The sequence below is a fragment of the Vidua chalybeata genome, chromosome 2 (assembly GCF_026979565.1).
Source record: "Vidua chalybeata isolate OUT-0048 chromosome 2, bVidCha1 merged haplotype, whole genome shotgun sequence".
NCBI classification, from domain to species: domain Eukaryota; kingdom Metazoa; phylum Chordata; class Aves; order Passeriformes; family Viduidae; genus Vidua; species Vidua chalybeata.
The window spans coordinates 105,235,018-105,256,186 of NC_071531.1; the positions used below are offsets into that span (position 1 = coordinate 105,235,018).

At 38.3% G+C, this 21,169-nt stretch overlaps 2 long non-coding RNA genes across 2 annotated transcripts in view; one reads left to right on the forward strand and one right to left on the reverse strand.

The window, feature by feature from the left end:
• Positions 1-12,655, forward strand: part of LOC128802576 (uncharacterized) — a 34,481-nt gene extending 21,826 nt beyond the window's left edge. Inside the window, exon 3 of the long non-coding RNA XR_008435489.1 lies at positions 11,442-12,655. This is a non-coding gene — a long non-coding RNA (uncharacterized LOC128802576). The remainder of the gene's footprint in view (positions 1-11,441) is intronic.
• The window catches only part of LOC128802581 (uncharacterized), a 310,109-nt gene that overhangs the window by 113,423 nt on the left and 175,517 nt on the right, over positions 1-21,169 (reverse strand). Inside the window, exon 6 of the long non-coding RNA XR_008435497.1 lies at positions 9,272-9,334. This is a non-coding gene — a long non-coding RNA (uncharacterized LOC128802581). The remainder of the gene's footprint in view (positions 1-9,271; positions 9,335-21,169) is intronic.

The window sequence follows — 21,169 nt, forward strand, 5'->3', positions numbered from 1 at the left end:
GATGATAAACATTTAAGAAGAGCAATAGACGTCGCAATATTTAATAATAATCACTAACAAAAATGCCTTATCACACAGGAATCATGTACTTCACAAGTCACATCCTGAGTAAATGTTGTCTAAAGAAAAAAATACTTTCTCAAGCAAAAACCTCCCTAGGGTAGTAGCCAAACTGCCAGCTGTGGTACCTCAGATGGACTCAAGCCTGCAGTCTCGTCTCCAAATGTGTGTGGGCCATGAACAGCAGAGGCTGGGAATTTTCAGACACTGCCTTCCTATCCAGTGATGAGACACAAGTGCAATACATGATTTAGGTGGTCTGAACTTAGTTCTTTACAATACACAACATGGAAATATATATATATTTGGGCAGTAGAGCTGAAGAAATTAGAAGTGAATATGGTAACATGCATATTGGAAAAATCTAGCCTAAGGATCATAAGTAAGCATTTGGACAAAAGAACTTAACTTATCATAGAGCTGAACAGCTACATGGGTCCACTGCTCCCTGTGCCCCAGCTTACAGAGATGTCCTCCCACAGGGATATCAGCCTCAGCAGCAGCTCTCAAACACCTTAGCTCAACATAGCATCAATCCTACCTTATTAAAAATTCTACCCCCAAATAATTCTCCTCCTAATAAAAGGCTCAGCTGACACAGGCAAATCTGCAGGTTCAAGGAACTTATAGAATAAATCCCCCTCAATTGTGCAAACTATGTGCACTAAGGCTTTTTTGCAAAGGTGGAGATGGAAATACTCTGAAAGTACAAGATTTGCTGGACAAGCTGTGATATAGAACAGCAGCCAATGATTCTCACCCCAGGACATTTGAATACCAGAGGCACTTTCAAGCCCTGTCTCCATCTACCATGCAATCTACTTCCTGGTCCAGATAGAACATCTTTCTTGGGTAACTTTCTAGGAAACCAGCCATTTACATGGATTTAGCATGCTCCAAATGCTATCCATAGTGCAAAGTGAAGCTCTTCCAAGCAACAGTGAAATTATCATGGTCAAGTTCCCATCTGATGGTTTCTTCCTAACATGGGAAATGAACAAATTTGTCTCAGCAAACTAATTGCAATGGCTGAGATGGAGAATTTTGGGATTGTGTTCTTTTGTTCATTTCAGCACAGTGCCAAGAAAAAATCCCCGACAGCAAATATACATAAAGATATGTGTGACTGACAGTCATCTTTCCTCAGACATGCAAATCTGATTTGATATTGCAGTAACCACAAGGCTGGGTTTTTGTCAGGGAAAAGTGAGCCTTCGACTACTTTTATTGTCCAGGGGCTTTGAAAATGAGAGTCACACAGAGTTTGTGCAAATTCAACCCCAGAGTCTCAAGACAGACTGACAAAGGTGATAGTAATAAACAGCTTTACTCTCCTTCCCAAGCTGAAGGGTTGTGACAGAAAGGACTCATGGAGAGTATGTTTTGAGTAAACTTTGCTTTCTTCTAGCTTTATAGACATGACAGCAATCTCATATTTCTCTCCAGTGGCCAGGGCATTCCCGATCCATCCCTCTTGCCAGTATATTTGCAATGGATTCTACATCCATTGCCAGAATTATCATGATGTCAGTAAATGAAGACTCAAAAAATGACCAGTGGAAAAAGAGTGTGGAGTCCAAAAGAAAAAGGAAGGGAGCTGCATTTCCCAGATAAACCACACATTAACCCAGGTAAATCACTCTTAACCATGGACATGAAGTTTAGTTGAGGTGACTTTTAACATTCACTTATAGACAATAAAAGCATAATATATGTATGTTAACCACATGCAAGAAAATACAAATGCACACCACTCCCTTTTTCCCCAGCCATGAAAGCAAAGCAGTACACAAGGCTGTTGTGACTCTTAGGAAAGAGGATTAATCTGCTGTCCTGTATTTGTGTCTTTTCAATGAGGCTCTTGGTGCAATGGTTGGTGCATACCCATGCCAGTCTTACTCAAGCCAGAGAACTACCTAATCCAGAAAACCTCCAGGTACTGGTGTTTATGGGGGAGATCTTTCCATTCAAATGAAGGTTCAACAAAGCCCAGACACAGCAAAGGGATCCATGCCTATTTTGCTGTAAGATCAAATACCATGCTAATCATATTTCTAAAAGAAGGGCTAAGGAGACAGGAATTCCTAACATGAGGATGTCATTCTAGAAAACAAAAAAAGAGGCCTGATCTTTGAGTTTTTACGCAGATTTTTTAAGCATTCTTGAGAAGACTTCATCAATGTGAGCCTTACTGTTTCTAGAAGTGTCATGAAAGAAGAGGTGAGGGAAAAAAACTCAAACATAATTAGCCTGAAATTTTCATATACATGACATATATTACAATGAATTACAGCTGAAATATCCAGAAGCCTTATGCAAAATTAAAGTCGACCAAAAAGATCACTCTGATGTAAATATTTTTACTATGTGAAGGCCAAAGCTGAAACAATTTAATTCCTCTGTACTGTGTAATACAAAAGCATTAGCTTTTCAAACTTCTATTTAACCGTGCTATAAAAGCAATACCCACCTTTAAACAGGGCCTGCCATATGTATTTAATGCTTGTTTTATTAAAAATATCAGAAGCTGCTCTCAACAGATAAATGAATGTCATATGAAACCACATCCAAAAGATCTGAAAAATTTCAAGTGCACTTCTATTTCAACTTTATCAGTTAGGCGACCTATCCCAGTTCTCTTACTGAAGAGTTTCAATAAATTTTGGAGATTATTAAAACCTGTTTGTCATGTTTAAGGGACCGATTTTTGAGGAAAATCTTTTTTGGGGTTGCTTTTAAGTATTTTAACACATTCTTTACCTAAAAATCTCTAAAGAACTTCAAGTGTTTTGAAGTCAGGGAAGATAAACAAAGGATGAGACAAAGTGAAATTCAGCATTTTCTTTTGCTGAGTAGAATAACAAAGCCAGAAATGTGCTCATATATTTTTGACTACTCTGTGCTATTTCAACAGCACAAAATTAATAATAACTTTACCTTTTCTGCTAAACTGGATTAACAGCAGCTTTGGTACAGGGAAAGGTCTTAAAATGACTGTGCCCAAAACATCCAAGTTCTGTCAGTGCTTCCAAATCATGGTTGTTAACACAGAAATGTCCCTCTAACTCTGTTTTCTTTGGACGTGCCTCTGGACAAAGACACTGTGGGTTGCAGAAGGAAATACAGATTCTCCCCAACCCTCTGAAGTGACTTAGCTCTTAAGACAGGCAGATCCCAGCATTGCAGCAGGTTTTTGCCATGCTGAAATTCCTTTGTTGGGAACCAGGGCTCACCATGGATCAGACTTAATGTTTACCAAGGAAATTGTGGCAAGCAGAAGGGTGCTAGGTGGGTCAGTGCCTCTGCAGCTTTTCTTTAGGACCAAACTTGTGAAACATTGAGGACATGTCTCCCAAAGGAACAACCGGGAGTTGTACATCCATTGGATCTCCAGATTTTCCCAGAATATCTTAATGGAGATTTTTTCCAAATGCAAGAAGCAAAGTAAAGGCACAAGAATGACAATGTTCTATCTTATTTACAGGAACAAACACTCTCAGATGGGCCCTAGGTTGGAACCCATCCCTGTTTAGCCATGCCACAAAGTGCGTTTATTTCCTACAGAAGCATCACACCAGTGTAATGCTATGTCTACAAGGCACACATATATTCCAACTGCACTGCAAAGGTAAAATATGTCAGACTTTACTTGAAACAGACAATATGTTTTATGACTTTAAAATGAAATCACAGAAGACCTAACTCCATCCAGCTGTTCTTAATAGAGCTTTTTTCCCCCTTTGTTTTTTATTCTCTACCTTAATCCGCTTCAAAATTACCTCACAGTCTCATTCATTTTTTGCTCGTAACTTGATAACTCTTGCCAAAACAATGTATTACAGGGTAAAAAACCTAAATTAAAGAACAGAGAAAGAAACAGAGAAAATGTATATTCATTAAAGCTGGTGATGCTGCAATGAAAATTTGCATAGCAACCTGCAACTAGGCCTGATAGAATTACAAATTTATCATGCCTTTGAAGGACAGATGAAACATTCCCACATTTTCTGCATCAGTCATTTCTATTCAGTTCAGCTTAGTATAAACAATTCCCCTTATTTTGCAACTAATTGAAGAATTAATACAAAAGGATTGAACACCTGTTGCTCTGTTGGCAGAAACCAGCAATTACAATGTTTCTTTCCAGTGAACTTAAACTACAAAAGAAAAAAAAATTAAAATAACAAAAGAAAATGTACTGGTGATCAGAGTCTTTTTGAATCCACAGAGGATATTGCAGTTTTTACTCAGATTGTGAGTGGTCCCTGTTAGGCTTCACTGGTTGATGGAGGTCTCCCCTCTATCCTCCCATTTACCCACTCCTCCCTTAAGCATTTTCCATCAGCTTGGAGCAATTCTGATTCACTCAACCTCATCTCTTCTCTGTCCCATATACTTTAAGACAGGCTTAAAATTCAGCCTGGATCCACCTGTCATGCAGATCCTCTTTATCAACTTCCTATCACAAAAATTAATCACTGAAAATTAGTGCTGTTAAAGAGATAAACTAAATCCATTTTCATCTCCTCCTGTTATTCCTTATCTAGAAAAGGGTTCAGGTAAACCTTAAGCTGGTAGGAGACAAACATAGGGACCTGTGAGCAAATGATTCTTTTAATACACAGACATGGAAAGAAAACATAACCAAAATACAATCAACCTTCAAATCCACTTAAAATAAACATTCTTAACTGTCCTTGCTGATGCAAAACATAAAACAACTAAACATTGGAAATATCTAACATCTTGTTATGTTCACCTCCAATAAAAGTAAAGTCAGAAATTCAGGGTTTCCAAATACCCTGAAAAGAGTTTGCTGGTAACCTAGCAGCTCCAGGAGCAGATTCCTCACCCCTATGTGGAACAGTCCCATTTCACCCTCTCCTCATCCCGTAGGAGTCTGATCTGTCCCTGACCACAACACCACAGGGGTGTTGTGCTCCGCTCTTTTGCGGGGCCCATAAACAAACCTAAGTCACTTTCCAGCAAAATTATTACTATTGCAGTCTTTAATGACAAATTATTATTGAAAATAACACTCCTTTTCACTTTTTATGGAAAAGTATGTGGAAAAAGACAGTATCACTTTTTCCCAACTATTATGGAATGAGCATCACTGTCTGGTCCAGATGCTCTGACTTTGGCAATAATGTGTGCTCCATCTCACTGGGGAGGCCTCATCTTTGAGGTCAGTTCCAGAAGTAGACCTGACTTAAAAAATCATGGCGAATATACAGGCACAGCTCTTTTCTCTCTTGCTTCATACCTATTTCTAGGAGTGGAAACACTCATGCTTTTTGTCTCTTTTGGTCAGGATACCTGCTCATGGGATGTATATATTAATGGACATTTTTTTGTTTTTCCAGAAGGATGAGGAAGGCTGCAGACCAGAATGAAATGGGGTCACACAAATTGGGGCATAAACCTCCACAAGCCCAATTTTGTCTCCAGAGTCAGTTTGGGATTCTTTTTTTCCCACCTTGGTTCATTCTGCTATTGACTTAAAAAAAAAAAAAAAAAAAAAAAAAAAAAAGGCATGCAGATGCACAGAGAACACCAGGATTGAGGAGAGATAATTTTGTCTATGGCACCCATCCCACATTGGTGGAGGCACCCAGTGCTGGGATCTGACACTGGAGGCAGTTTCCAGTGTTTTGGAAACCACTTGCACAGGGAGTGTGACTTCTCCAAGTCCTGCTGAGCTAGAAAGATGAATCGAGGACCAAAACAGACAAGGGCATTTTGGGTCAGGTCAGACCCTGGCCTGACATTTGCCCTGACGTGCTGTGTAAGGACGCTCTGCGCTGAGACCCCAGAGCAGGGCTGGGCTGAGTCAGTGAGTCACAGGAAGGTGGGAACACAGGTGGGCCTGCAGGTCATTTGGATCTGTGCTCATTACACTGAGTTCTAAGGGCACAAAGAAATAATATCATAAATCCAGAGAAGACCAGGATCAACCTGTGACATTGCCACTGCTATCCAAGCAGCAGCATGCAATATTTTCTAGAAAGCATTTTAAGGACAAAAGAAAATGTTCTTTTCCTTTTCAAATATATATAGACCTATATAACACCAGCAACAAAAATCAAATGTATAGGATAAGATATTCCCTGAAGAAAGAAAAAAGCATTAAATACTTGTTATTTTCCTGAGTTTATAAACAAAAAAACTTTTAAAGCTTTCGTGTTAATGGAATTAAAATAATCATAATTCTTTCCTTAAGTGTCTGCAGTACATAGTCACAGTCCATTAAGGCAATGTGTCATCATTGTTCATTACAGGATTTAAATGAAATAATCAAGTCATCAGGACTATTTCAACATCAATAAAGCCTCAGAGTGATCATTATGTACAGCCATGAAACAATACCTTTTTGCATATTTTCCCTGATCAGATTAAAGTGGTGATGAATTCCTCGATGGCTCAAGTGTGCTCCAAGGAAAGCTAGAAGGTTGTACAGTTAACTCCCAGGGTGTAACTCTAAACCATACAACCTACTACCTCAACCCGGATGCACACAGCTTCCGACGGTGACCATAAAGTCTTCTTCATTTCTTCAGCCTTTCTTTGAAATGTGACAGCAGCCACTGGCCTACATATTTCCCATGGGGGGAGGCTTTCAACTGCAGTTATTCCCCGCTTTTCAGACAATAAGGCATATTCTTAGATAGATTTTTCTACTGCAGAAGTAGAACTTCTGTTTTATCTTGTTTACATATGTATAAAGATATATACGTGTGCTGTGTGCGTATATATATACATACATATTTGATAGGGATGATGCAAACCCAGAACATCTCTGGAAAGAAATGAGTATTTGGTCTTACTTTACAATATGAATAAAATATAAATGTCTTCTTTCTTTTTGAGTGCAATACCATGGAATGGCATATTTAATAAAATCAGGAAATTGTATATACTATATTCCCTCATTGGAAACCCTATGATTCCCTCACACCTCTTTCTAAATTTTAATAACATATTAAGCCAAAGATGCTTAAAGCAACCTATAAAAGAACAAATCCCTTAATCAAGTTGGAAGGCAATGGACAAGAGAAGAATTCCAAAATTGGTACATGGTTTTGTACACTCATTTGGGCTTGTTGTCAAACACTGCAATGGGAGCTGCATGAAGTTTTGCCAGATCACCACACTGACACAGACCCATAGAAGCGAGCTTGTGCAGTGCGTTTCAACACAAGATCGGATCTACGGGTTTATGCCAATTGGCATCGCTGGGTAGGGTTTTCCTCTTACAGGGAATGCAAAAGACTTGAAACAAACAAACATACGATGCGATGTGAGAATGAGTACTCAAGAGCGAAAACATTATCATCTATTGTAAAGAAGGCTCCTCCAAGCTTAACTGCATAAATGGTGGAGGAAACAAACAAGCCAAAGATTTGTAACTAGCTTCTATTTGAAAATGGAAGAGAAAAAAAAAATGAACAGTTTAATGGCCACGGATTGTTTTGTCTTCAGCAGGAGCTAACGTCCTTTTGTGCACTCTTTGCTTTACTGATGAACCCCCAACTCCCAACTCGCATCTATGGTGTGCTCGACTGGAATCAATAACTGGGCATGACATAGAAGTGAACAGTACAGGTTTTCCTTTGTGTCTGAGCTCATATCATGTACTACAACTCGAAATAAAATTCACCCCACCAAATCTGAAAAACAAAAAGGCACAGTGAAGTGCTGCTCCCATACAACACTGTGAAAACTGCATAGCTATTTCTTCACGTTACATTGCAATTAAAGTAGTGTTTCACAGTAACTTGTTGATTAGATAACAGCCACTAATCAAAGCCAAGAAGTGAATTTGTGTATTTTATTCCCTAACCCTCCCATCAATGCAATTCCCTAGTAATGAGAATGCAAGTGGAAATGCAATCTTGCAAAATTTCAGGGTTAACACCTACAACAAATCCATCCTTCTTGTGACTGGCAAGCAACCCACTAAAAATTATCCCACACTGAATGTAAGGTACCCTAAACAACAGACTGAAAATGGCTCCTTTGGAGCAAAATGCAGTAATTCAGAAGGGTGACACACAGTCACAATTTTATAACTTTTATACTCTAACCAAAAGCATTGATAAACACTGCACCTTTAAGCACAACACCTGACACATCAGAATAACTTGCAACAATATAAATGCAAAGGCATTTATAAAATACAGACATAAGATGCAGGTACAATTTTAAAACCAGGCACCATATAAAGGTGTCTTTTGATTTGAGCAGGTAACTGAAATCTGTATCTGAATAAAATTTTAATGCCTTCCTTCCACTAGTTCTCACCATGGTCCTAATTCTGCCATTGTTAATTGGGCAAAACACCTTTCAAGAGAATAAATGTTTGTCAATAGCAAAGCTTTTTACCAAGGCAATGTTTCATTTTCTTGCAGACTTCAACATGTATTTCTGGTTCAATAATGACAGCTGAGCATTAGTGAATTACCGTTTCCTTCCCTTTTCTTTTTTAATTTAGTGGATTAAATCCTGCATGTTCATACCCTCTTGCATTTTAAAATAACTTTATTTTCTAGAAAAGTCTCTTTTAAACCTGTTTTCACTTTCTATGCAACACTTCAGCATTCAGAAGGAATGATATTTTTATAACTGCTTTCTGCTGACACTGTAGAGAATATGTACAGACAAGCCCTCAAACTAGAATAGTTATCCTAGTATCAGAAATAAGTACGCAGACTGCATAGACAACTTACTGAATTATTGTAATAAGTGCTATAAAATTGCTTTTCCAATTTTCTTTCTTTTTTATTTTTGTGAATAGAAGATATATTTCACATTTGAAAAATAATTGGTCACTGCATTATAGTTACATAGTAACAAGTAGATATATGTACTACAAATATATTAGTAATATGAGTATATTGGTAAATATATGCCTTATATATCTTATATATCTGCTAAGCCTAACCAAAGAAGAAATTATGTTTTGATTTTTCAATTCATTTTAAGCTTCATGAAAACATACAGTATAAAGCTACATCTTTATACAGTTGCAGCTACGCAAGCTGCAACATTTCCATCAGCAAATAATGAGAGCAAAATTTTAATACACATCTCTGAAATGATATTTGTAGGCTGTCTTAATGAAATATTTCTTTTAAACTGCTTCAGATTCTTGCCAATAGCTTTATTGTATAACCAAAACCAAAAAAGGTATTTAAGATCATTGTATTACCTTCGCTGAAATCTGGTATCATTAACTTCTTCATTTTCCTTTTTCATTTTAATTTTTCTTTCACTAAAATAAAAAAAAAGCAAAACCAAAAACAGTGAGAGAAAGATTTTGAAATATCTGTTTTATGTGAAGTGTTCTCTGAACATGAAATATACACAAAATTAGTAATTATGCTTTTAAGATATAAACCCGACACTGCTGATGCCCCTCCTCAGAGCCCTGGGAAGACATGCTGTGAACATGCACGCTTTGGAAAAGGGACTTTTTCTTTTATTATTTTCTAGCCTTTTATTCAACCTACAAATACTTAATTTCTATTAGGAATTTCAGAAGCGAAGGAGCAAACTTAACAAAAGGGAGTACTTTTTATCAAGCAGTGAACACAATGAGGTAATTAGGTACGGAACTTCAGAAAAATACGGGCATAAACTAAGTGGCTTAAATTAAAAAACATTTTCAAAATCTTATGGGGAGGGGAGGGAAGTGATTTGTCTGACCAGGCAGAGAAATTTTAAAAGTTATTTTAAGCTAATGCAAGCCTTGATTTCTCAACAGGCTTAGGTATCAATGACAAACAAAACTATTCCAACAAACTGTTGGGGAGGGCAGTATCGCCATAAATATAAGAAACACTTTCTGGTCCAAAATGGGTGTATGGAGATGTATGTGTCATATATATAAGGTCTCCATTCAGCAATTTCCCAGAATTCATTGCAGAACAACAAAAATATAAAGTAGCAAAAGTAGCATATAATCCTAGAAATTACTCTCTACTCAGTAATATATAAAAAGTGAAGAACATGTTAAAACAGTTCTATTTTGTAACGGAATATTTATAAAGCTTTTTATTAGAGATGCAAATATCATGAACATCTTGAAGAAAAAACAACAAATGTAAGAGTTTCTGATGAAAGAGACACTGTAATTTCAAAGTAATTTCTAGCCAAAAACATCTACATTTTTAACATAAATTAAAAAGACTAGGAAAATATATTAAAAAAAAATCCAAACTACATAAAACACCTATTTGGCCAAGCTTTTCAAAATCTGGCAGTTAGAATGAATTTGGTTGCACACTCTTCTAATTGTTTAGGAATATGTTAAAACAGACAAATGCCTTAAGTAAAAGGCTCTACTAAAGCGTCATATGCTCAAAACTTACTTTAACTGTACATGCACTTATCACAAACATCCTGAATGGGTATCTTAAATACTGTTTTCAACTATTCCTGGACAAGTGCTGCCTTTCCAAACATGTTAAAATAGTTACTGTTACTGGCTGCAAACCAGGCGTGCTTCATGAATGTCCCAATAATGTGCCTTTTATTCCAGTGCTTATCACACTGATTTCTTTGTAACGGATTTAGATACAAACTGTAAGAAACTCATATTTGAATTAACTCAGTTACAACTTTAATATACAGGCTAGACGAGCGATCCTTTCCTGCAACTTAACACGTTTTTTTTTTTTTTTCACTTCTTCTCTTTAGAAACTGAAAGCATGAGTCACACTGTAAAAAAAGAATTTAATTTCCTTAGCAACCAGATCTAAATACCCACAACTTTCTTAGAGATAACCAAAGCTTAGACTGAGTAAATGTAATGTTAAGGTCTTTGCATAGCTCCAGTGCTTAGCTAAGACAAAATGTGCCTAACCATTTATTTCTATAGCCCCTCGATTTTTTGTTTACGTTCTATCTTTAGCAGCATTAGATCAAACACACCCCCAAAAAGTTAGTTTTAAAAAGTGGGAAGAGAAGACCGCGTTAAAATAATACACAAGAACTCAGTTGCAGAACAACATGTTTAAAACGGCTTAAAAAAAAGAAAAAGAGGAAAAAAAGAAACAGAAGCTATACCTGATATGAAAGGTACGTGTTCACCCAGTGCCAAATACTGCTATGTGAGCAATAGTGAAAAAAACCAAGCAAACAAACAAAAAATTAATTCCATCTTTCTTTTTTCTTTCTTTTTTTTTTTTTTTTCTTTTTAACTTAAAGAAACAATCTCCTATGCTCATTTTGTTACACTGTTTTAAGAAACTCTAACACGTCCTGATGCCTCTGTAGTGAAACATGCCAGATTTTTTTTTTTTTGGAAGCAGGAGAGTCACTTTTTTTTTCTGTACTCTTGTATGTAGGACAAACTCAGATTTGTTTCTTCTTCTTAGGGCTCCTGTTCTTTCTCGGAAGAAGACCAGGATGCCTGTCTTCTCTCTCTCTCTCTCGCTCTTCTCGGAATTCCAGGCACAAAGCACTGCGCAAAAGCTGCACCAATCCTTGCCGCAACTGCCTGCCCAGGACAAGAGGTGGGGAGAGACCAGAAAATTCACCTCGCCCCTGCGCCGGTTTTATAAATGGGGATTGCACAAATGTGCCGGAGCAAAGGGGTGAAAAGGCAGGGTGCCAGTTTGCTACACTAGGCTGCAATGATCTCATGTTCAATGCTGTCGCCCCGTTTGCCCAGTTCAAACGCCTGTTCATTAAACAGGAGGAAGGAGAAAAAAAAAAAAAAAAAAAAGAAAAATAAAAATATAACAACTTTTATCCTTCAGACACTCAGGAGGGCTGCTCTAAACTACACGTCACCAATAAAAAAATAAAACGTACAGTTCTAAAATGCAGTTATGAAGTATAATTATTCTGCTTATATTTTCTTTCTTTCTTTTTTCTATCTGGAGATAAGAAGCAGAATTTATCAGGCGTGAAAGGGACAGCCTCCTGGTGGTGTGCCAAAAAAGCCAGAATAAAGGCAAAGTTGTGCTTCAAAGCTCAATTGCTTGCTGAGTCTGGCTAAAGTCAAGTATTAAGATCCACCATTTTCTGAGCCATGTAAGAAAAGAGGAAAAAAGTCAGAACGGGCACCGCTTTCCAAGTCTCCGTTGGCACCATCACAAAATCTCAGCCGTAAGGTCACATGATGCTCTGCCAAATGTGGAGTGCATTCCCATAAACCATTCTGCTGATACTGCGAAGGCAGCTATTGTCTAGTTTATACCCAAAGTTCAGCCCACTCTTCATTGAATTAGCTGAAAAACGCATCACCTTTGGGGGTTGGGAGCCATGGAAACGTCTACCTGGCAGGCTGCCCACTTTTTCTGCCCAACAACCAGAGATGGAATTGTGCTGCCTAATGTAATGATGACGAGGAATGTGAAGAGTCGTCCAAAGTGAATCTGATTCTTGCAAAGCCTGCTTCATTTGCACAGCAAACTCTGGCTTCTTGTCATTAAAAAGGGGAGGGGGAAGGGTAGAAGAAAAAAAAAAAAAAAGCGCCTTTCTCCTAAATGTAGCAATTAAAGGTCTAGTAAACATGCCTAGTCTGCAACTTTCCTTCATAACATACTGAAATTGTTCCCAAAATAAAGCACTTGGTATAACACAAGTTTTCTGATTTAAAGCAGCACTCGCTTCTCCCCAGATTAATGTGACATCCCCTGGACATTTTTTTCTCCCTAAGTAAAATAAGAAAAGGAAAGGAAAAAGCCCTGCACAGCAGATCTCTCATCTCTTCTTTTTACCTGTCTTTATTACCTCCTGATTTTATCTAACACAAATTATACATGCATGCGGCAATACCCACCAGTAACAGTGGGGCTGCAATATTGCTGCAATCTCCCTCAAAGCAGTCTCCTGAGAAAATTGCTTGTGTTTCCAGCAACAGAAAACTCTTCATCTGAGCCCTCTTATCTTCACCAGTGAGTAGGACAGCTGGTCTGCAAGTTTGCAAACCAGCATATTTGAAACCAGTCAGCACCCTCCCTTCTTCAAAATGCATTTAAACTGGATTTTGTGAAAAGAGATACAATCAGACAGAATGTATAAATGATGCAAGTTACTAAATAGAGTAAGTAATAGACATTACTCTTCTGCTACAGACCTGAAATTTCGATTTTGCCCAGCTATTGTTCTAAAGTAAAATGTCATGGAAAATGTCACTTCCAAATGAAAATACCATGTAACCTACTGAGCAACAAACACATGCTCTTCTAGCACCTGAAAACCTCATACAGAAAAAGTGACCTCACAGCTTTGTGTTGTCAACAAATGAGTTTACTGTTTCTACACCATGAACTTTAATAGCTACTGCAAAGAGCGATGTTAAAAACGTGGCAATTTCTCTGATCCTCCCATTAATAAAAATGGAGCTATAGGAGGAGCCTCCCTACCTATTAGCATGTTTCCAAATGCTCCTGTAAAGGTTGCATGCTAGAGATCTTATAGCTAAAATCTGGGAAGAAAAGGCAAACAAACTAGGAGACAACAGGCTAGAAAGTGCAGTGCAAGGACAGGAAAACCCATTCCCAGAGACACTGCAGGCTATAACTCTCCAGCTCGGCTACTTTTATGCTTTGTTTTACAGTTCTTTCCAGTTTCACTTTATTTACCTGGAGGAAATTGAAGGTTCATTACCAAAGGAAGGAAGTGTGGGAAAGGGGGCTTTGAAGTGGAGGAAGATTGTTATGATGGTGGTGCAGCCCTCAGAGTGAGGTCCTGGGGCTGTCATCCAGCTGGGACTGAGACAGTGCACATGGCAGCCTGGCAGCACAGGTCACACCCTGCCTTGCTCCTGGCACATCCTGGAGGCTGGCACCCGGGTTTCTGGGCAGGCAGGTGTGACTGGGATGAGGAGAACACTCAGAGCAGCATCTACAGATGATGGTGGCCACGCTGGTGGGACCTAGGGGATGGGGAGAAGGCACAACCACTACAGCCCAGGAGGGGCAAGGGGCTGGGAGGAGGTGCTGGGCACAACATGGGATGGAAGTGACCCTGCTCCATCTGCTGAGCCAGTGCACGTGGGGTCAGCCCCACTCTGGTCAACTGGTGGGAGCTGTTGGTCAGAAGAGAAATTTGCTATGGATGCAGAAAATCAGGTCTTGGCTTAGTTCACCTCTTTTCCTGCTTTGGAGGTTTTCAAGGGCCAGGAGAGGGAGGACAGCCCTCTAATGCAGTGACATGGTGTAAGCTCTCTCAAATGGTCTTCCAGACTGCAATGCCATATGCATGGTTTGGAATCCAGAGATCCTTTCTTTTCCCTGTGAGCTAAAGATGGCTGAAGAGGTGACACCAGGAACTGTGGGAATGCTGCTTATCACTCCAGCTACTTGCCACAAGACCTATGACTTGGACCACAGCGATCACACTGACCTCCAAGGGCAACAAACTCTGCCATAAGAACGATGCCAGAAGGCATTCTTCCATAAAGGTCTTTGAGATTTAATTACATATATTTGAGATTATTTAGAACTAAATTAATTTTTCCAGACTCAGAAATTACAGCAAAATGTCTTAAATTAACAGTTATGTAGAAACTGAAACTTGAGATTCAATTTCTATCACTTCAGTAGTTTTCTTATTGATTTGAGCAAAAATAAAACAAAATTTTTACTTTTTTTTTTTTTTTTTTTTTTTTTTTAATAGGGCACCTGGGACTCAAGTTCAGTTCATCCCACTTTACATTTTACCATTAACCGTAAAAATGTTTAGGCCATAATACATCTCCAATGGAACCATCCATATACCCAGGTGTATTTTGAACCATGGTGAAAAAATAAGGGTTTCATTAGAATTGAGTAGAAACCTTCAACTAAGCAACAATGAGTTAATATCCTGTTCAAATTTCCTACTGTTATTCAGTGGTGATATGTGAAAAGGACAAGAGAATAGTCTGACTTTAGATCTCAGAAGGATATTTGCCAGTAATTACAAATAATGGGCAGTCTAAACTGGACAAATCTGAACAGCAGTTTTTAAGGGGTGACAGGCACAGCATCCTACAGCCTTTTTTATTTTCCATGTGTGGAAAAACACTTCAACATGTGGCTAGCCCCCAGTAATGGGTACTGACTTCACCAATATTCAAGAAGGATTTTAAAAAGCTGTTAAAATATCACTTGCATATGTGCCTGACAACAATTAGAGATTTAGATGAACCTCAGAGTGCTTTGCCTATGAACTAATTCACAGGCAACACAAAGGGAACCAAGAACTTGTGTCTGTGGGAGTGCCTGGCCCTGTTCATGCACAGCTGGAGGAGGCAGGGAGGCCGGGTGGAGGGAAGCTGCACAGAAACAACCTCTCCATGGGAGAATAGGGCACTGATCCTTCCTCTGCTCAGGAGGCAGCAAGAGGAACACAAGGAGGACAGGAAACTTGGGCTGTGCTGAGGGATTCTGGTCACAGACAAACATAGTTGTACTGTACTCAGTTCCCACAGAACAACCATCATCCCAAAATTCTCAGGTTAAAAGGCTAATCAATGGGAAAGGAAAAATCAGGGTCTTCCCTGGGCATGATAACACACACAAGATATGACAGAAAATCTGACAGAGAATGGGAAAGAAGCACAACAACTGTGCCGGTGTGAAGGGAGAGGTATGAAGGGAATCTCTGCTCTTTACATGGCTGTTCTTAAACATGAAAACAAAACTGGCAAGTTTAAAACTTTAAAACTACAAGTTAAAAGTTGAAAATGCACAAAGTGAAGAGGACATGCAAGTGCTGGATATATTGCACATTTCTGGATAACTTTAACATACTATATTGCACAGCATAACACTTTGGAACTAAAAGGCCTTGCTCTGCAGATCACATTCTCAAAGGCCCTAGTGTACAGAGGTGACAAAATTATTTGTAAAATGCATGCAAATTAAAAGTTATCATCTGCTAGCTACTTTAATTTTATCCCCAAATGGCACTATGCCTTCTGTTTTTTTCTGCCTTAAGGTTAACTGCATTGAATTAAAAAACTTAAGCAAGATGCTCTGTGGTAAGAGCCAGAGACGTCATTCCTCTTAAATTTAAGTGTAATTTTCCCTTTTCTAAAATTTCCATGAACGATTTTGTATTAAATTCCCTTTCCTCTAAACTTTTCACTGTGTTATTTGAAACTTATTTAACTTTTGGCCTTTGGCTGTATGGCTGGGTACCAGCTCTTCACAACCTTCCTTCTGCTTTGCTACTGGATTAAGACAGTCTTTAGAAATACATAGCAATAGAAAACTGGATAATGCACATCCAATACTCTTGTTCATGCAATAAAAGCCTTGTTCATGGATTTTTTAAGATTAGCTCTTTCCTTAAGTGTGCAGATATTCACAAATAACAAAGGGTACAAATAAAACGAAATTAAACCGCTACTGAAAATTCAGATGAGCCTCTTCCAGCAACTCTTGCACAGTATAAAGAAAGTACCAGGAGCAAACAGGAGACACCCTTCTCTTCTTCACAGGGAAGCACAGCTGTGGTAGAATAAAGAGCATGGCTGCAGAAGACCTGGTTTGGAGACGATTTCATAGCAAGGCCCAAGCAAAAGCCAGGCTCTATCACTGCTCACCATCCCTTAGAAAAACTTAGCCCTTTTAGGTGATTAGGTGATAATTCAGGCACAAAGATATATGTCCCTTTCTCCACAAGCAACAACGCAGTGGCTCAGACAGGTAGAATTGCCATGGTGTTCTATCAAACCAAACCTGATGCTAGGAAGATGTTTGCCACATACATTTCCTTCAACATACTTGTTTCAGCTCTGATTTATTTCACCACTGTCACTCCAGAAACATTAAGTAAGTTCACAGCAAGAGATAAAACATCCAATGCCCTCACATATAACCAGTCTTAGACATAGAAAAACACATTCTCTTTACCTTGTTTGTCTCGTCTGGGTCTAAGTGCAAATATGACTGAGCATTAGCATCACCATTCAGTGGATGAAAAACTCTGAAACACCTATTTTTTTCCCCTAAATTTAAAAGCTTTCAGCACATTTAAAAGCTTTCACACACTCCTCAAAATTCCTGGGTAGCATGGCAGTTAAATGTTTTTACCAGTTTTAGAGGCAAATGAACCAAAGATTAACTTGTTTTCAGAAACAACATTACTGTACTGAGCACAGAATACCTGACACTGCTCAGTGATTGCTCAGTGATAATAAGTACACTGCACTGAATCATAAGTACTGCCTTGAATTAGATAATTTCTAAATAACACCCACACAGTTTACACCAACTTGACCACTACCTTTGAAAACTGAAATCTGAAGATAACTTGGTATAGTTCCTGGTCATTAGAGCAGGAAGACAGTGCACACAGAGGATCAGCTAGCAAAGAGGGTAAACAATAAATACGTCCTTACATGCCTTCTACTTGTGATAAACAAAGCAATGTCTGTCTTTTCCTAATATCACCTCAAAACAAGGACAAGTATAGCCAGAATGGAAACCAGAAACTTTTACAGGTTCCTGATTTAGCAGCATGCCTAGTGCCTAAACCTGTCTCAGTTTAACTCCCATCCCAATGATCCCCTTCAATAACGGCAGCAATGCTTCACTGAGATTATGCGCGTGTGCAAAGAACGCCATCACAACAATAATAACCCTCTCCCAAGCTTCAGAAGGAAAATTCCTCAGGGGCCTGGGATTTCACAGATAGAACTCAGCAGAAAGCTCAGATGACTTCTTGCTCCCTACTGCCCAGTTATGTAGCAAGGGTCCCCCAAGGCCACTTATTTTTCTTAGGACTCATTCTTGACCTGAATACAGACTGGTAACATAAAAGACGTCAAGGGGGTCTTCATTGTACCATTGATTTATCTATCACTGATAAAGAGTTTTTTTGTTTACTTCATACTTTTCCCATATGAACATGTATGAATCCTGGCTGCTCATACCTTAAAATCTTATCAAATGTTCATTAAAAATGCTCATTTCTTAAAAAATTATCATTTTGCCTAGCTGCCTTGAACCAAAAATAGGACACAAGCTGTGTGTCACCTATCCCCTGACTGCTGTAAATGACACAGTCCTACACCTCAGTATGGCAAAGTTCATTGGCAAAAAGAGAAAATACAAATTTTTGAAACATAATTAATTATTTCAAGAAGGAAATGACATGCATCTCTAGGGCCCTATATTCCTACAGTTCTGGACAGTACTTTCCAAAACATCATAATGTATTTCAGGCAGATATATATGTACATATACCCAAAAATATCACACATTTTCTTATTTTAATTACATAAAAATTTGGGACCTGTGTATGCACTTTGCTGGGTTACATTCCCAGCAGGTTGAGTTCTATTAGCCTGAAAAAAACTGGTCAGGTCATAACTCTTAATTGAAAAGAAAGAACATGTGCATTATAGTGCAATGTAAGGTGTGTTTTTGATTTGGCAGTCCAAAGTATCAAGTAGTTTTGAAATAAAAATGGTTAGAACAGTTTTAAATATGGCATTATTCAATTTCCCTACTGTGAATTCTTGATTCTGCAAAATATTCTCACCCCAAACAGCACAATCCCTCAAATCTGGATATTAAAGCACTTTTATATTGAAGAAATTAACACTTGGTATATTGAAATGTTTTCAATATTCATTCTAGATTTTGACTTCTTCAGTGTTTTTAGTACAAATGGCTACATTTGCAGTTATTTTTTAGTTTGAACTGACTTAATTTTGTGAGGAAAACCTATACTTCAAAATCAACATCCCCAGATAACCTGAATAGAGATAGAGGCAGAGGAGATCAAAGGAATGGAGCCTTCTTGTAAGAATGAGCAGGCTGTGAGTGATCAAAGGCAGGGAAGAGAGGACTCTAGATCTTAACTCCTACTTCCACTATACATGTATAATTTACAGGTTATTGACTTGTAGAGGGGGAACTATTTATACACTAAATATAGTTTATAGGCTGAAAAGTTATTTGAAATACAAAAATTAACTTTGGTTGTTGAAAATATATAGGTAGTATCTTTCAAAATCCCATTTTCCAATAGGAAATGCTGTTAATATAAGCAGCTTTCTTTTCAATAAACTGTCTCTTTCTGACAAAAATCAAACATATAAAAAGGCACACTATGGCTGGTGGGTGTCATCATAGAGAAGATATTGTGCTGTTTGAAAATGATAATTCACAGGAATAATGGAAAACTAACGTTCTGAGTAAAGATATACTAATTATACTAACTTTGGGGAAAATTTAGTGCAATACAGAATTGCAGAATGGTATTGGTTGGAAGGGACCTTGAAGATCATCTCATTCCAAATCCCTAGGATGGCCACTTTCCACTAGAACAGGTTGCTCAGAGCCCCATCCAACCTGGCCTTGAACACTTCCAGGGATGGGCCATCCACAGCTTCTCTGGGAAACCTGTGCCAGGACCTCACCACCCTCACAGGGAAGAGTTTCTTCCTAATATCTAAGCTAAACCTACTTTCTGTCAGTGTGAAGCCATTTCCCCTGGTCCTGTCTCTCCAGGCCCCACTAAATTGTCTCTCTCCATCTCTATTGAATGTCCCTTTCAGGTGATGGAAGGCCACAATTAAGTCACCCCAGAGCCTTCTCTTTTCCAGGCTGAACAAACCCAGTTCTTTCAGCCTTTCCTCACAGCAGAGTCTTTAATCCCTTTATCAAATTAAAGTTCCACACTATCTCTGCGAAATTCACACTGTGTAGTCATATCAGGGCATTTCTTTAGCTTTTGCCTCACACATTTTGGCAATATTCCTGTCTACAAGCAGACTTCCCTCCATAAGAGTTTTCACATCTTCCCATACAGGATACTCAAATCAGCACTGGGATCAGCTATCATGCAACCAGGTGAGTACCTTAGCTACCAGATCCTTCGTTACTTGATTATCCATCTCTATCAGAATTAAGTTCTGTACTGGACAAAACATTTCTAATCATTTTTTTTTCCTAAAAACAAAGGAATTATTGTCCTCAGGTTTTGATTTGGCCAATGAGGTAAAAACATTTACTCAGAAAATGCTGAATAACTACATAAAAATAAATACCAAACATTATGTGTACATTAGTGAAAGAATTCAAATTCTGTAACGATACAAGAATTCATGTAACTTTTAATTCTACAGCTCATTGAATTTTATGATATTACATATTTCTTCTGCCCCAGATACATTCACACACTGTGAATTTCAAGTTAATATCCAAATTTTCCTCTTGGTGGAGAGACAGGAGCCTCATCACAGCCAAGATTACCACAGTGTAGCTGAAAACACATCTGACTTTGAGAGATTGTTCTAGTTCACACTCTACAGTAAAACAGCATCTTGGACAAAGGGTGACATAAATAAGCACAGAATGATTACTGAAGAACATGAAACATGACGAACCATTAACTAAAACCAGGCAGCACATTAGGTTAGTCATTGGTTTGAAATTTGCAGCACTGGATGAATGACCAGCACAAAGGAGATTTCAGAGGACCAACAAGCATCATGTACCTAAATGACAGGTTTTTTCTCTCTTAGTTATAAGTAGAAGACCTTTATTTCTTGTTCCAAATTGTGACAAGACTCCTCAGTTGCCTTTCAGCTTCTGTCTGGAATCCTGAACCACTAGCTTACACAGCCTGCATGAACTTGAGAACATTAAAGGGTTTTTATGTTAAACTTGCACAGAACCTAGGTCTTTGGGATCAAAGTAAAAGATTTGCATTTTTTCATTACAACAAAAATATGTAAAGTAAAATTTGGACAAGAGGAATCCAGTATGAATATGACACTTTTTGATCACTACCGGGTATATCCTGGCTTAATAACTGGGAGGAAGGGCTTGTTCCAGTGGCTCAGAGATAGGTATCTACAGAGGAATCTACAGTTTGGGCAGAGGGAACTGTCTGGTTTGCTTTCCAGAAAGACTTGGTTGCTGAAGAGAGTCAGTTTACAGCAGTTACAGGACAATCATAAGGAGGTATATTCAAAGGGTTGGTAGTTGCTGGGTGCCTAGAGGAATACTTCTGGACTTACTGAAATGCCATCTTTTTTATACTTTTCTAATTGTAGCAGGAAATTAAAGTTTACTGATCATTAAATCTATAAATGCATTGCTTTCTATTTGTTAACAGACGGTTCATTCATTCACCACAACTCCAGTGG